Below are 16,988 nucleotides of genomic sequence, written 5' to 3' on the forward strand. Positions count from 1 at the left end.
AATTGAGGCATTACATATATATGAAAATGGCCCATCTGAGATGCCCTACCTTACAAAATTTGCCTTTTCCAGTTTTGTTTGCATCTCCTGTGACTAGACCAGAACAGCTTTCTCGTTCCTTTGCCTATATACAGAGTTGAAAGTTGCGAAGCAATTTTTAAGGTTATGCTGATTGGGATAATATTTTTTATCATGTGCTGATCTCAAAAGTCTGGTATCCCTGGGGTTGAATTTGGAAAGATGTAAATCGGTTTCCTAACACTACATTTTGCAATGTGTAAATTAATAACTTGACATTTCACAGCTGTTTTAAAGGCTGTGCTTTAAAGAATGAAATATCAATCACAAATATACATGTACCCAGAAATGTCAAATCCCACCCGAATGAATACCACCGCAAATTAGCAGCAGGTCACATTGTTCTGCTGTCTTTCACCTGTGATTCATTTCCTTCCCTTCCAGGTTAAGAGTTTCCCTGGAGAGGCTTAAACCTATTTTATACCTCATAGAAAAGACGGGTGGTGAGCTGCTTTAATAACAGAATGTAGTATCCAAATGCTAAACCTATTTGTAAGAGGCAATATGGTACAGTAAAAGATTAAAATAGGAGTCAAAATAGCTGGATTGAATTCCCAAGGCTGTACTTTAGAGTTAGTTGAACTTAGACCCCTCATGGCTTCAGTTTTCATTTCTTTACAATTGGTCTTGCCAATTTTACAGGATTGTCCAGAATTGACTTGTCTGTCTCACAGAGACTTACACAGTTAGAACATATTAATAAATATTCTATTTTAATTTTGTTAAGATTTTATTTATTTATTTTTAGACAGAGGTGAAGGGAGGGGAAAAATGGGGGAAACATCAATGTGTGGTTGTCTCTCGTGTGCCCCCTATTGGTGACCTGACCCACAACACAGGCATGTGCCCTGACTGGGAATCGAACCGGTGGCCCATTGGTTTGTAGGCTGTCATTCAATTCCCTGAGCCAAACCAGTTAGGGCCTCCATTTTAGTTTTTAAAAATAAGCTTAGAGAGTTACAAAAGAATATTCACTCTAGTTATACATGTTATGTCATGATGTGTACCCTGTTTTTCAGGTCACTCAGGGAATGACAATTTGGCTCATATTGGAATAATTTAGTGAAATGAATTGTCATTCAATGATTGAGTCCAGGTGAGTAAATATTAGCACTAGCTGCTTAACTACATTTATGCCTGAAAGATTTCTATCACCTTTTCATTAATTTTCAAAATATAGTTCACATTCTGTATCTCTAATGTGACATTTCTGATTCTCAAATAGTGATTAACCCTTGAAATATTTTAGAATATTTCTGTACTTTTACTATATGTAAAGCGGAGGTGTCCCACCTGCAGCTCATGGTCCCTGTGCAGCCCAGGACGGCTGTGAATGCAGCCAGATGCAAACTAGTAAATTTACTTAAAACATCGAGATGTATTGTGATTAGGTGTTGCAATGTATTTAATGTGTGGCCCAGGACAACTCTTCTTCTTCCAGTGTGGCTCAGCGATGCCAAAATGTTGGACACCCTTGAAAGGTTCTATATAGTATTACAGTTGGTTGTTGATTTAAATATGCACCTTCCTAATTACAGTGTTATATATGTAGAGTTGGGAAGAGTGTTTTATTCACTTCTATGTACCTTGACATAGAGCCGTGATCCGTATACTTAGAGATTCAATAGAAACATACTGAGTGAATAAATGAGAAATAATCTATTTGATCTATGGAATTTGGGAATGATGCAGAGTTGTACTTAATCCCACTCAGTCCTGGAACAAATCAATAATTTTGGCTTCAATTATCAATAAGAAGGCTGTTCTTGAAGAAATACATTTCATTCATTAATGTACTAATTTAAATAAGTTATACTTACTTAAGGCCAATATTTGGCTCAAAAAGCTATGTATGGAAGCACTCCTTCCTTAAGTAAAATCTTACCCAAACCAGGTGATACAGAAAATTTATTTTTTAAAGTTTTAATATTTGTTGAGTTATAAGTGTAGTGAGTTTTTCAAACACATGAGACAGGTCCAAGAAATGTAGTGAATGCATTAATGGTTAGATTAGTCAGTTGCTTTAATTGGAATATATTATATAAGTAGTGCTTACCGTTACTGTTTCATAAATTATTATGATTTAATTCTGCATTGGATTACTTGAAACAACTTACCAAAATAAAAATAAGATCCTCTTCATGATGTGATCTTCAGAAAGCTCATGCTCCAAGAAAGTCATAACAAACTATTCATAAACTTGCATAGTGAATCATAGATTCTGCAAAGAAACTATTAAGCATTAAGTTCAGTAAGAACACATTCACATACAGAATTTATAAAAGTGCTTTAAGAATGCACAATGTTAGTAAAATAATATTAGAAAAGGAATCTACAGTCTGTGACTTCCTTTTCTATCTTTTTAAGTAAAGCTAGAGAGGGTGGCTTCATTTGTCAGTGTCCCGAGCAGCAGAAAAAAATGTTGTTTCTTCTCCTGGAATGAAATTAGCTTTACCTAAGTGTCTGCATACTAATACAAAATAACATCTTGTTTTGGATTCTTTATACTAATATAAAATCAATTTCTGATACACTGATTAAATAGAATACATTCTAATACACTATAGAACTTTGTTGGGATTCTTCTGAAGATTCAAATTCAAAAACAGCAAAAGGCTGAGGCACCATAATTAAATGCAAAACCAAATTGGGTTCTGAATGTCTATGAAGTCATAATTTCAAAAAAAAATAAAGGTTATCTCTTTCTTTTCCTGCAAAGACATGGTTATGAGATAGTCTTTTTTAGTTTTAAGAGTACAGCTATGCACACCCTAACTCATATATGCATACTTTTATTTTCTCACTAAAAGTAGGGTTGAGTCAACTTAAAAAAATACTTTGAATAAGTCTCACTTTTTTTAATTAAAAATTATTGACTTTAGGGAGAGAACATGTGCAAGAGAGTAAGAGAAATATCTATTTCTTGTTCCACTTATTTAAGCATTTACTGGTTGCTTCTTATATATGTCCTGACTGGGAATTAAATCTGTAACCTTGGCATATCGGGACAATGCTTTAACCAACTGAGCTACCCAGCCAGGGCCTAAGCCTCACTTTTTTATTCATGAAATAATTTCGATCTGTTCGGCATCTGTATCTAAAAAGTAATTATTCAAATTTTGTTGTTTAGTTTGGTAATATGGTAAAAATCATATATGGTTTTATTCATTGAAAACGTCAAAAATTTAATTTAGATTATTACCACTTAGTCAAAAGAATTAAGTGAATGAATGAATGAATAGATAACATTTTCATATATGTTTTATTTTGGATCTTGTCCCTAAAACACATAGCTCATTTTTCCAGTACTATCGTCCACATGTTTGAGGCAAAATCACCCATAAATTTGAAAGATATAAACCAAGAGTGTTGGTGTCTTACGGCAGTCTATCTATTAATAGTCAATGTTGTGGCTAAACTAGCTATTGTGGATCTTACTATGATTCAAAGATATTCTTCAGCAATAACCAACAGAAAGCTTAAAAAAGCATACAGGATTTATACTTAAAAGACCAGTAAATTACACAGCACATTTAGGGCTACACAGTGAGATCTTGAGGAAAGAGAGCAATAGGCCAGAGATTCTGCTTTTACTGGGATTGAGGGTGCAGGCCTAAATTTCAAGTCTTATTCTATATTGGTGAATTTAGAACACAAGAGCAGAGCTTAGACCGTATGAAGAGAAGAAAAAAAAAAGTAGCCCAAATGATCAGTTATTAAAATCAGTGAAGATCTCTTAAACAAAAGGGCTTCAGTGCAAGAGCACGGCCTGGCTCCCTATCTTTCCTGTAATGGGCCGCGTGGTTTTTGAAACAGCCCCTTCTGAAGTGGAGGCCCCTTTTGAAATGGATGTTCAGCAATAAAAACTTAAGTCAAGCATTTGTTATTACAAAAATAAAAATAAAACAAATATAAATACAAAAGGCAAGGCTTATATTACAGTTGGTAAAAAGAAGAATTTTCTGTAGCACTCAGGAATTTCTGGTTTTGCGGGTGTAGATGGCTCCATGTGTTTCTCAAATTTCAAAAAGGATTCCCTAGGTGTGCAATTTACACCTGTCAGAAACTCTTTATATTGATGAGGCAGTTACTGTTTTCCCAGTAGAACAGTTGAAACATGAATAAAGGAATACTTGATATAGATATGTAAAATATAATTGATCGTTAATGTTTTATTCCACTAATAAACTCCACTGAGAGACGGAAGGAAGGATCATAAAGCAGGGGCCTCCCTGCATCTTCACACTTAGCAGCTCTCTCTCTTTGGACCTCTTGCTCAGTTTCTTCTATAAAAGACAAAGGAAGACCTACTTTGTCAGAGTGGAATCAGGTAACTTATGATGGTCAGTTATAGGTGGTGAGTAGGGCAATTATAAATGCTCAGCGTCAGTAGTACTGGCAGCAACAGTAGTGTTTGTCTACATGATAAAAACTTTTGGGAAGAAGAACCTATAGAAATGTATGCATCCATATTGTCAAAGCTACTCCTGAAAGATAATACTCATAAAAAGACATTTTAAAACCGCTGTTTTTTTCTAGGTCCAATATTACATACTCAATAAATATTCCAGATATTCTTAAATACTCCCCAAATTATGTTAATTAATCATAAGCAATAGTTTGGTATACTTTCAATATATTACTACTTTCTGAGACTTCCGATATTTAAAGTTTCTTACTTCGGCTCATATCAACCCTTGTCGTCTCAGTCTAACACTTGGAAAAATAGATTTTCAAGTAAATGTTGCTGATCCAACGAAGGTTGAACTTTCCATCATTTACAAAAGGGTAGATGGTTGCACTACTTCGCATATGGTAAATTCAGCAAATAAAAACTTCAAAATATCTTTGAGGTCCTCGCTGATTTTTAAGAGTGCAAGAAATCCTAGAGAAAGTGAGATTACTATGAACATGTTCTGATTTAGAGGGGAAGTTATGGAAAAAGTAAAACAGGAAGAGTAAGCTCCAGGATAAGCCAAGGCCACAATGGGGTCGATATTGTGGGAATGGACTGGGTGATGAGCTTCACCTTTAAAACCACTGAAGTTTCATGTCCAGTGGCAGTTGAGCCAATAATATCCATTAGGTGTCCTTGTACTTTCCGTCACCAGTCACTTCTATTTTGTAGGGCAAAGCCCATGCGGACCTATTAACCAATGATGGGAAACTGAGAGGGAGATCTGGCTGATGTCACTGTTTTGTCCTAAAGGCCTAGCTAGCAACATGTGTATTTGAATGGATTATATAGAATGGTGACCATTCTCACTCTCGAATCCTGTTAGGTTGCTTTATTTGTCTGGCTGGTTTACATGTTAGAAAAAAATATGAGAGACTAGATGACTGTTTAGTTTTCAATTATTTTAATTCACTATTTCTTATATAAAAGTTTTTATCTCCAGGACTTTCTGAATTGAATTATGAGAATGGTGTTCTGCATTTACAGTTCTTCAAGGCTCTGTCTAATCTCTGTGTATCCCCTATGCCCACCACAGAGCTTAGAGCTGGCTTTTCACACTGTGACTATACACTCAAAACATGGAACATTGACTAAAAAAATTCTGACCGTGTAAATGTTTTGGATGTGCAAGGGACAACCTAAATTATAACAGTCAGGGCTCTACTTTAATTTTATTCATTCTCTCAATTTAAAAAAATATCCCAAACTTCTCTGATATTGCTCTTGAACAATGAATTTTGCTTTCTCTTAGTCATAAAAGAGTTAAATATTTTTAGAACTACTGTTATGGCGTAGGATATTGAGCTGTATATCTCTGTCTCTTCACCTGTCTTTGTAATAGCATCCACTATTTTTTTTCCACCCACCAGCATCACCCTAGTTTTATGCAAACTTAGTTTTATCTTTTAAGTCCATAGGGACTTACATCAATCATTCTTGCTCCCTAATTTTCCAAGCAGTAAAACCTGGCAATTTCTCCTCCTCTAGTTTGTTATCACAATACATTCTTGAAATTTTTAATGAGCTTGATTCTAAACTTGAACTTGCTTCATGAAGCAAAACATTTTATGTTGCAGATGAGTAGCAACTCCCATATTAAATACAACTAGTGATATTCTGTAATAGATAATAGCATCAGCATATTTTCATATAAATGGAGGTAATACATAGCAGTAGGACAGACCATTCATTCAAATTATTGTCCATAGAAAAGTAGCCAATATTCTCATACTATATATCTTCCTTACAAACAGCTTTAATAGTGTTATTGGTAGAAACAAAGCATTTAGAGTGTTGCTGTTAAACGTCTTGACTTATATTTTTAAAAGTGTAATCTCTAGATTAAAAAAATAATTTAAGAAGTGCTTCGAGATCAGTAGCTCTGCTGTAAGACAAGCGAGACTGTCCTATAGAGATAGATTCCACAACATTTCAGAGAGCGGGTTTCCTCAAACAGATTTGCATTTAAGCTGACCCAGCCAAGATACCCAGTTTTATTTTCTTGCCAATAAAATATTACAGTCCCTTAAAACTCTTGAAGCTTATCCAAAGATTCTTCCCTGGAAGCAATAGCACAAAGCCAAAAGGTATCCCAAAGATATTCACTTTTGTAATTCAACAATCAATGAAATTTAAATTTCTAAGAATTCATTGTATTAGCTATTTTTTTTAAACTCAGGGAAATTAGAGCTTATTATAACCATCTTATTGATATTGTTAAAAATAGGCACAAATCATGATAAACTATAATAAACTAATTTATTAAATTAGTAAATTTAATAAACTATTAATTTATTTCTCAAATAAGCTATTTACTTTGACTGTTGGACATTACAATGCATGTACAAAGACCTTTTCTTAATTTATATTTTCACCATCACAGGCCCAGCAACTGACATAGGAACCCATCATCCATTGCCAATTCCTTTCCTCTGTACTAAAGCTAGTAACTGACACATACTCAACCTCTCTCCCCAGCATTTACAAAAATCGGTACATGTTCTGCGTACCTATCCCTGCTGGGTTCACCAGTTTACGTCTGACAATGTCTATCCCTACCTCTCACTCCCACATTTTCACTCTCTCTACCTCTGCCACAAACAAACATAAGAAAACAGAGGAATGTTCTTGGGGAACTTTTAAAAAATGTCCAACCTATTTCTGAGGCATTTCTCTTCCACTCTAGTCTTTTGAACAGACTGAGAGTTGATAATTTCAGAAAATAGAGACCTAAAATGGTTTATTATAAGAAAAAAATTAAAACAGTGCACAAAGAACTGCAAAGTAATCTCAGAAGCTGAATTTGCAGAAAGTAAACTTGCTGAATTTGCAGGCTAGTTTTGACAAGGACTGTGGAGAATTAATTTTAGAGGGGTTGAACTGGCAAAAATGGGGGAAAAAGTTATTAAATTTTGAGCAAAATAAAAAGAATTTCAGGTATATATGATATAATACATGTATACTAGAAACATTTGTGGTCAGGTAAATTCTATTATTTTAACACAGCTTTTCAAGAGAAAAGTTTAAAGATGAATACTGAAATCAAATATAAAGTAGTGCACAGAAAACAGTGTTTTCAACAAGGCACCTCACCTTAGAGATACATGTTACAGTGCTAAAGGCTGATGGTTATATTACTGCTCAGCACAGATCCATCAGCTGATTTCATGGAATTTTACTGTTTGTGCTTCAGGAAAGGATAAAGAGAGAGGGTATAGTATCAGAATAGCAAACAAATTTTTGTTATCCTTTGTTTTTCACACTGTATCAGTTCACCTGATTATTTTCATGCTGACCAATAAAAATATCTGTACACCGAGAGCCACCCCCTTGTCCTCAAAAAGTGTAATGTTTATTTATCTCTAGGGCCCTTTTATGTTTCTATGCCAAATGCCACTACCTTTTACATAAACACGCTCCAAATAACTTTTTTTCCTCCTCTTTTTATTGTGACACCACAGGTAAGGGATTATTCTGTCCCTTATTTTACATTTATTTATCCTCCAGAGTTTCATAAACAGCAGGTTTTGAGGGCATGAGCATCAAGCTTAGGCTTTCCTTATACAATTTCTTTGGTTATACCCAGCAAAATCAAATGCCACAGTAAAACAAATAAATAAATAAAGAGACAAAAAAAAAGCAACGTATTTGTGGAGTTGTAGCGATAAATTCTTTCAGTCGGGATCTTCTGTTTGGCAGACTAAAAATAAACAGAATTTCAAAAGGCTTCAACATGAAATTGTCCGTGTATGAGCTTAATTATAATCATATTTTAGATATAGTAAAACTTTCCTCATTGTTTATGCGGTTGCTCGGTTTTTCCAGAGCCTAGCACCTAAAACTGAAATTGAGAATTTCAGTTTTAGCCGTGGTATATCCAACACACCAAGTTACACCTTCCCTGCAGTAAAATATATGCAGCTCCTGAAAGGTCTTGGAGGCTGTAGCACTTACCTGGTATCAGGTACTTAATTTTGACTCTTCTGTTAGTAAAAAATGTTTTTACAAATAAAAGGAAATAAAGACAAAAGTTAGAAAAGATTGTTATAAATGAGCTTTCTGAAGATTTAAAAAAAATTTCTCCTTGATAAGTGCTGATGTTTAGGGTGCATACCAGTCCCCGAGTTTGCATATTGTACTTGCAGTAGCCAGCCTCTATCACTTTCAGTATTTGTGTGGGGGAGGTGTGTTTTAAATTGAGGTCTTTTTGGATGCAGGGTGTACGCCAAGAACAGAAATATATAAGCTAAGAACTAACATAGAAAAGTCAGCCACACAGCCTGATTTAGCAGTACTTCTTCCTCTGGTTCAATACCTACTTTACCTGCATTCTTTCTTGATATTTCCAGAAGAGCAAAGATGTAATTTTCACCTAGTTTCCTGAGCAGCGGTCAATTACAGAGCACCCCTGACCTATTCACTGATTCCATTCTCTGCACAGGCAGTTTCTTGAAATTGAGGGCACAGACCTGTGGTTTTTACCTTCAGACACCTCTCTAGAAAAATAAGCAAGAAGAAAAGAAAGGGGAGATGTAAGGAAGTAAAAAATAATCAGACTAAGAAAATAAAAAAAATAAAATTCAAGATAAATACACATATGGCTACTATTTTTAAGTGCCCTGCAGCATTTATAGAAATAATTGAAATTTTATAGAAATATGAAATGCAGGAAAATTATTTTAATGACTTAAGAGAAAATATTAAAGATTAAGAGCAGTTAACATTAAGCTATAGTTAATACTTCATACCTTTGCTGATAAGAAACCAATTATCTTTAAAAGTATATATATGTAATATATTTTAAATATATGGGAAAACTGTATCAAAACATTTACAGAAAATGAAAATTGTTTTTGTTAATAAAAAAGAGGAAAGATGATCCAAACCATTTTATATTTCTTTCAAAGGTAAACTAGAATACTTAAATAGAAACCAAAATATATATTAAAATAAAAATATACCACTTGACATGGTAAAAAAAGTTATAAATAATTCATTAACCAATACATTTAGTAAAACTTACTATATATGTTTTTCTATCTGGATAATTTATAAAAATAATGTAATAAGGGGATTAGATATCATTTCTGCATATAGGATCAACACACACAAATCAAAAAGATTTATCAAAACATTACCAGTCATTTAAAAATGTATCATTTGAAAAGAATTCCACTTACTTTGGCAAGAACAAAACATTTTGACCTAGGAAGAATATATATTTAAATTACAATTTGTGAATAAATTCATAAAACTGTAAACTGCAGCTTCATTACCAAAATAGTTGGAAAATAAAATTTAATCTAAAGTTTCAACAAAAGCTCAATCAGAAAGAAAATGATGACCAACAGCATTCACAAAGTTAAAATACAAATGGAAGATGGGAAAAAGACATCAGGGCTGTGTCCATTTAATTCTTAGAAGTTGGCTTTCAGCCACTCAGAAGCTACGGGCAGCTTTTTCCCACTATTCAACACTAAGTGTCAGTTAGTCATTCTCCTCTGGAAAATGGAAGTGCAGTTTCAGCAGACACGGGATTCAGAGCTGCTTTAAATTCCGCTGCCATGTGATACTTCCCGACTTTCTCCAACTTAGATTCACCTTTTGGAAAAACTGGGTAGGTGGTCACTTCTGTCTCATAATGATTTTGCAAATCACTTACTTCTTCATAGAGATGTTAATTAAAGTCCAAGTCTTTTTAGTTGAGTGTAATAATCACTTACATTTTGTATATATATATATATATATGTATCTATGTTATAAATATTTTATATCATTTTTTTCAAAGTACCCAAAGAATCTGAATTTTTATCATTATGTAACGTATCTGTATTTCCATTATATCTTCTTCAGACATCTATTTTGTCTGATATTAATATAGCTACTCCAGATCTCTTATGATTTATATATATCTGCATAGTATATATATTTTTTATTTCTGTTTTAGAAGACAAAAAATAACTCTTGACTTCTTTTTATATATTAGAAAATAATTGGTAGGGAAGCTGACAAAGAAATGAAAAAGCTTGAATACTACAAACAACCAAAGATAGAGTTTAGCCATGGTACGTACATAAGTGACTTTGTCCTCTGTTACAAACACTGCTGGACAACCTCACACCTATATACAAAAGCTTATTTCTGGCTAGAGCAAATGGGAATGAGTGCTATGTGAAAGAGGTCTAAAAGAATGAGAGAAAAACAAGAAGAGCAAGAAAGAGAGCAGAGAAAGCTTGTGTCTGACCTGTTCTTTCTCCTCCAGGGGAGAGGCATAGATTATCCCTCCCTTGCTAGTAAACAGGGGAGGTGAGAAAGTGTTTTGCCTCAGCAAATGCAGTCCTGTGAGATGTCATCTCCATTCCAGATGGGAAATCAGAACTTTACAAGGTCGTATTAATTGCTTTACCTAGTAAACTGACTAGCAATCAAAGAAGCTAGAGTTGGAAGCCAAGATTGTGGACAAATGTTATGCCTCATTCAGAAAGTCCACAACCTTTTATGTACATTCATATAAAGAGGCTACTAAGTAAATGACTCAGTATTAACAGTTGTAGAAAATATGATGGAAATAACAGAAAACATGTATTTTCTTATGAAACATATGGTGTAGTGGAAAATTCAATTAAAATATTGTCTGATAAAGTATGTTGATAATTAAGTTTGGTTTTTAATAAAACTACGTGAAAGGGTACTTAATTTTCATCTGGGGTCATCATATAAGGCAAGTGAAAGTAAGTGACTCTTCTAGAGAGAATGAAACTGGCCAGGTGAATGAACCATGGACAGAGTGGGAGTACCAGTGAGAAAGAATATTTTGTGCAAAACATGGGGTAGGAAATAGAGTCATTCAGACAATAGAAAACATGTGAGTTGTGTGAATAAAAGATTACTTATAGAGTTGACCTGTCAAATGTAAAAAAAAAAAAAAAAAAAAAAAAATGAGGCTGGAAACCTAAGCAGGGGACATACTACTCAGGACCGTACAAGCTCTGCCAAGGATTTGCGACTCCATTAAAAAAAGACTCCATTAAAAAACCTCTAATGTGTAGCTAGGCTTTATAAAGGACATGAAGCCAGCAAGGACCTCGAGGAAACTGTTAGTGATCCTAGAGAAAATGGGCCCTTTATTATGCAGTGGCAGAAATACTAGTGAAACCACCACTGGTCATAACATGGACAATAGAAAATATAGGTAATTAACAAGGGATTTAGCAAGATGGGATTCTGAGGTAGATGTTAAATGTAACAAAGAATTCCATTTTCTTGCTCGTGATAGGTGCAGATAAAGAAAAATGAGCTAAGAAAAGTTTTTCAGTGTTCAAACAGAATTTAAAGGGAATCTAAAGGAGCAAGAGTGTTCTCAGTTCAAAAATAAATTGGTTTCTCATTGTTAGTAACTTTAAGAAAAAAATAAAAACTTATCACTTAAGAAGTGGATTCAGGGCAAATGTTGACTATTCAGGGCATGACCAGTAAAGCAGATAAAAAAGTAATATCAGGAAATGTGACCATAAGATCTTTTCTTTTGTTTAAATCTTAGAACAAATTAATGTCAAGAGGGGCAATAAGTTTATTAGGACACATATATAATTTTACCTAGTCAATTAACACCTATTGAATAATAATTTTAAAAATAAGGTCCACAGCTCTCTAACACTCAGGTTCATGTAGAGGAAGTTCTGTCTTGCAAAGAAAGGAGAGTAGAACTTTGTCTAATAGGGCAGATTATAATTTGATACGTAAGAATGTATTTGACCGGCATGTATTAAAATAGAAATTAAAACACTCTGGACTCCCATATTTCTATAGGCAGAACTTAGGTTGAAAATGTTAATAAGTTGCAAACACCAGCCATGTAGTAAGTAAATTAAAAGTGGAACCAGACAGAGAAGAATGGTAAGGGATCATTTCCAGGGAGCAGGACATGGCCTTCACCAAGACTGGTGACAGATAACACTTTTATAACTGCTTTTCATCAATCCAGGGTATTATTTCCACTGTCTCTCATTCTTTTGGTAACTTCCAGAACATCATATTTTCTGGATTTTTCTCTGAATGCGTTGATGGATTGCTCTTAGCTTTCTTTGCTCTAATAAAACTTACATTTCTCCCAAAACTTGTAATGCTTTACTACAGCAGGGTTCATTCTGTCTACACTTATATTGTCAATAATCTCATTTATTTTACTGGCTCTACATATTGCCAGAATCCTGATGAATAACACATTTAAAGCCCAAAATTTCTCCTACATTCTATATTTATTAATCCACATATGTATTGCACATCTCCCACTGAATATACAGTAGATTTTGCAAACACAACAGTTCCAAAATTTAACTCCTTTTCCCCTGTCAAACCTCTTCCCACAAAATTTCTCAACTTATTTGATGAGAGAGCCATTCTTCAATTGTTCTAATTTTTCTTTGAATTATCTTTGACTTATTGTCTCTCACTCCACAATCAATCAATCCAAAACTCTATTGCTCTTTCAAATATGTTCATCACTTTCTGCCCTGGATTGTTTTGTTATATCTATATATCTATATAGATATATATATATCTCTCTATATATATCTCTGTTTTTTCTTGAGAACTGTGCCAAATATAAATTGACACCAAGAGTAGTTCTAGAGGAACACAATTTTAAATAAACTTTATAAATATATAATTGACTTACAAAATACTGTGCATATTTGATGTACACAATTTGATACATTTTGATATATGCATACACATGTATAACTATCACCAAAGATCAAGATTAGAGATAGCCATTACTTCTATAAGACTCCTTGTATAATGAAACAGAATTTTAAGGATATGGATATGGAGTTTCTGAATCTGGCTTTCTAATATGCTTACATTTGGCATAATAAGGATTCTATTGTCAGTGGTGAACAGACCATTGATAATTCATGCCAAAGTTCAGCAATAGAGATACACAAAATATCATTATTGGAACCCATCCATCCACCCTGTTAGTTCTGTCTCTCTGGAAAACCCCAACTAATATTTAATACATATGAAGGTATTTACTATAAGGAATTAATTCATATGATTATGGATGTTGACAAATCCCAGGAAGTGCAGCCATTAAACTAAAAACCAAAAAAAAACCCAGTGTGTATTTCCAATCTGAGTCAAAGGCCGGGGAACTGATGGTGTACATTCCATTCTGAAAGCCAGCAGGCTGTATGTGTTAGGGAGTCGGAAAGCTAGAAAAGACCAATGCCCCAGCTCAGTGATTCAGGCAGGAGGAGTTCTCTCCTACTCAGCCCTTGTGTTCCATTCACATCTTCAGTTGATGGGCTGCGGCACAGCCTCATTATGAGGGCACTGTGTTTTACTCCGTCTACTGATTCAAATGTTAATCTCATCCTGAGACACCCTCGCAGATTCACCCGAGTAGTGATTTACTAAATGTCTGGGTACCACATATCCTAGCTAAGTTAGCCCACAAAATTAACCATTGCATACAGAAAGACAAAAGACCTCGAATTATCATTTGATAATACTAATAAAAAGAACAAAAGTAAAGGACTGAGACTTCCTGACTTCAAGATGTGTAGAGCGCTATTGTAATCAAGACAGTGTCCTATTGGTGAACAAATGTTTGAATAGATCAAAGAAAGAGTACAGAAAACCCAGAAATATACTCGTACAGATATAGTCAACCTATCTTTCACAAAGGAACAAAGGCAATTCAACTGAGAAAGAGTAGTCTTTTCAACAGATAGAACTGGAACAATTGGACCTCCACAAGAAAAAAAAAAAGGAACCTAGATACTGATGTTATAATTTTCACAAAAATTAACCCGAATGGACCATGGACTTTAAATGGAAAACCCAGAAGAACATAACAGAGAAGGAAATTTATGTGACTGTAGGTTTGGCAATGAGTTTTAGGTATACCATTAAAAGCAAGATTTATGAAAGAAGAAAATAATAAGTTGTACTTCATTAAAATTAAAACTGCTCTGTGAAAGGCATTGCTAAATGAATGAAAGGCAAATCATAGATTGGGAGAAAATATTTGCAAAACATATACTTGACACAGTACTTGTATCTTTAAGAAAAAAGATTTTATTCATTTATTTTTAGAAAGAGGGGAAGGGAGGGAGAAAGAGAGGGAGAGAAACATCAATGTGTGGTTGCTTCTCGCACGCCCCCGCCCCACACCAGGGACCTGGCCCACGACCCAGGCATGTGTCCCGACCAGAAATTGAACTGGTAACCCTTTGATTCGCAGGCCAGCACTCAATCCACTGAGCCACACCAGCAAGGACAGAGTACTTGCATCTTAAATATACAAAAAATTCTGAACATTGAACAATAAGAAAGCAAACAACCGATTAAAAACTGGGCAAATATCTGAAGAGACACCTCACCAAAGAGGATATACAGGTGGCAAATATGCTCAAGAAGAGATGTTGAACATCATCAGAGAGCTGCGAATTAAAACAACAATGAAATATGACTACATACCTATTAGAATGACTAAAATCCAAAATATTGGAAATGCCGAGTGCTGATCAAGTGCAGAGCAACAGCAGACTTCATCCATTGTTTATCAGAATGAAGAATGGCATGGGCATTTTGGAAGAGTATGGCAGCTTATTATAAAGTTTAACATAGTCTTAAAATGCAATCCAACAGCCACAGTTTTGGGTATTTACCTAAATTGGAAACTATTTCCACACAAAACCTGCACACAAATGTTTATAGCAGCTTTACACTTACTTTCTTAAAAAATGGAATAACCAACACTTTTTTCAGTGAATGAATGTGTAAGTACTCTATGATACAGCTACATGGTAAAACATTATTTGCATATAAAAATAAATGACCTACCAAGATATGAAAACACACGAAGAAACCTTAAGTGTGTAGTCCTAAGTGCAAGAAGACAGTCTGAAAAGGTTGCATATATTGTTTGATTCTAATTATACAACGTTCTGGAAAAGGACAAGACTATTAATAGTAAAAAGATCGGCGGCTGTGTGAAAGAATAGTAAGAAGTTAAGAAAATCCCTGGGTGAGTGGAATGGGGAAATTGAGACAAGAAAATTAAACATGGCCAAACAGTTTAAGCAACATATAGCCAGCTGGTGAATCACAAGACCTTTTATCTCCCCTTAACCAAGGACATTTGAGAGCGAATGGTTAATACCACTCTTCCCTAACCAGAAAATACATATCTTAAATCTCCCTGGTCTGGGAAAATAAAGAACAAAGACCAAATTAATGCCATTTGTACCAGCTAAATCCAAGAACAGATGAAGTCAGGGAAACAAATAACAAAAAAAATCATTAAAAGTCAGACAGACCTAAGATAAAAATAAAACAGTATAGCAGACCCCCCCCAAAAATTTTCCAAACCTCCCTTTGTGCTCATTTTAATTCATCAGTGTATTAAAAATGCACCTGGGAAGCTAATGCATATTCCACTGAAACCCTCCCTTAAGATTTCCACCTGCAGAGAAAAGATAAAAAGCCCTCAGAACAAAGATTCAATGTGTCCTCACTCCAGAGCACTCCCGTGCCCCTTTGAGGGCCTGAACTTTTTACTTTCTCATGAGACTTGGAACCAGGAAAGCAGTGGGCAGCAGCAGCTCAACCCTCGCTTGCCCCGAGCCTGTCTCCAGGGCCCCTTCCTCTGACTTCCCAGGGAGCTGGCAGCAGCCCCGCTTTGGCTCACTCCTCTTCTATAACGTTTCTAGGGAGCCAGACAAAGCGGAGCACCACTTAGGTTCTCTCCTGCTACTTCTTCTACCCTAACTCCTTCTTTTGTGTCACTGTCCCCAGCTTTAATAAACATGCTCTCAAAATCCCTGGGACTCATACTGTGAAATGTTTTTTATACGAAGTCAGGAACCCACACACTGCAAGCTTGCCTGGGGCAGACCCTCTCTGGGAGGGTCCCTGCCCAGTGCATGTTGCCTGGAGTTTGAGGGAGAAGGGACTGACAGGTGGAGGGTAGATAAAAGGGGCACAGAAAATTTTTAGGGAGGTGAAACTACTCAGTGTCTTATTCTTATGATGAATCTATGTCATACATTTGTCAAAACATAACTTCACAACACACAGAGTGAAACAATGTAAACTACAGACTTTGACTAATAATAATGTATCAATATTGGTTCATCAATCAAATGAACCACACTAACACAAGATATTGATTATAGGACAAATGGAATGGAGGACACAGGAGGTATGAGGGCACAATCTGCATTGTTGCCTTAATTTTTTTATTTAACATTAAATTAACTCTAATTTAAAAAATTCAGATGATTATTCACCTGTCAAATAGAAATACTTCTCTAAAAGTCCCAGAGGAAAAAAAATGACTGAGTGTTAAGGAAATTATAACAAAAGCTCAGTATAGTGACACATACATATACAGGTATATACACAGATGTTTATAAGCACATGTATGAAACATGTTTCACGTGCA

This window comes from Pteronotus mesoamericanus, unplaced genomic scaffold (assembly GCF_021234165.1).
Source record: "Pteronotus mesoamericanus isolate MK-2021 breed Mesoamerican mustached bat unplaced genomic scaffold, CSHL_Meso_final contig_94, whole genome shotgun sequence".
In the NCBI taxonomy this organism is placed as follows: Eukaryota; Metazoa; Chordata; class Mammalia; order Chiroptera; family Mormoopidae; genus Pteronotus; species Pteronotus mesoamericanus.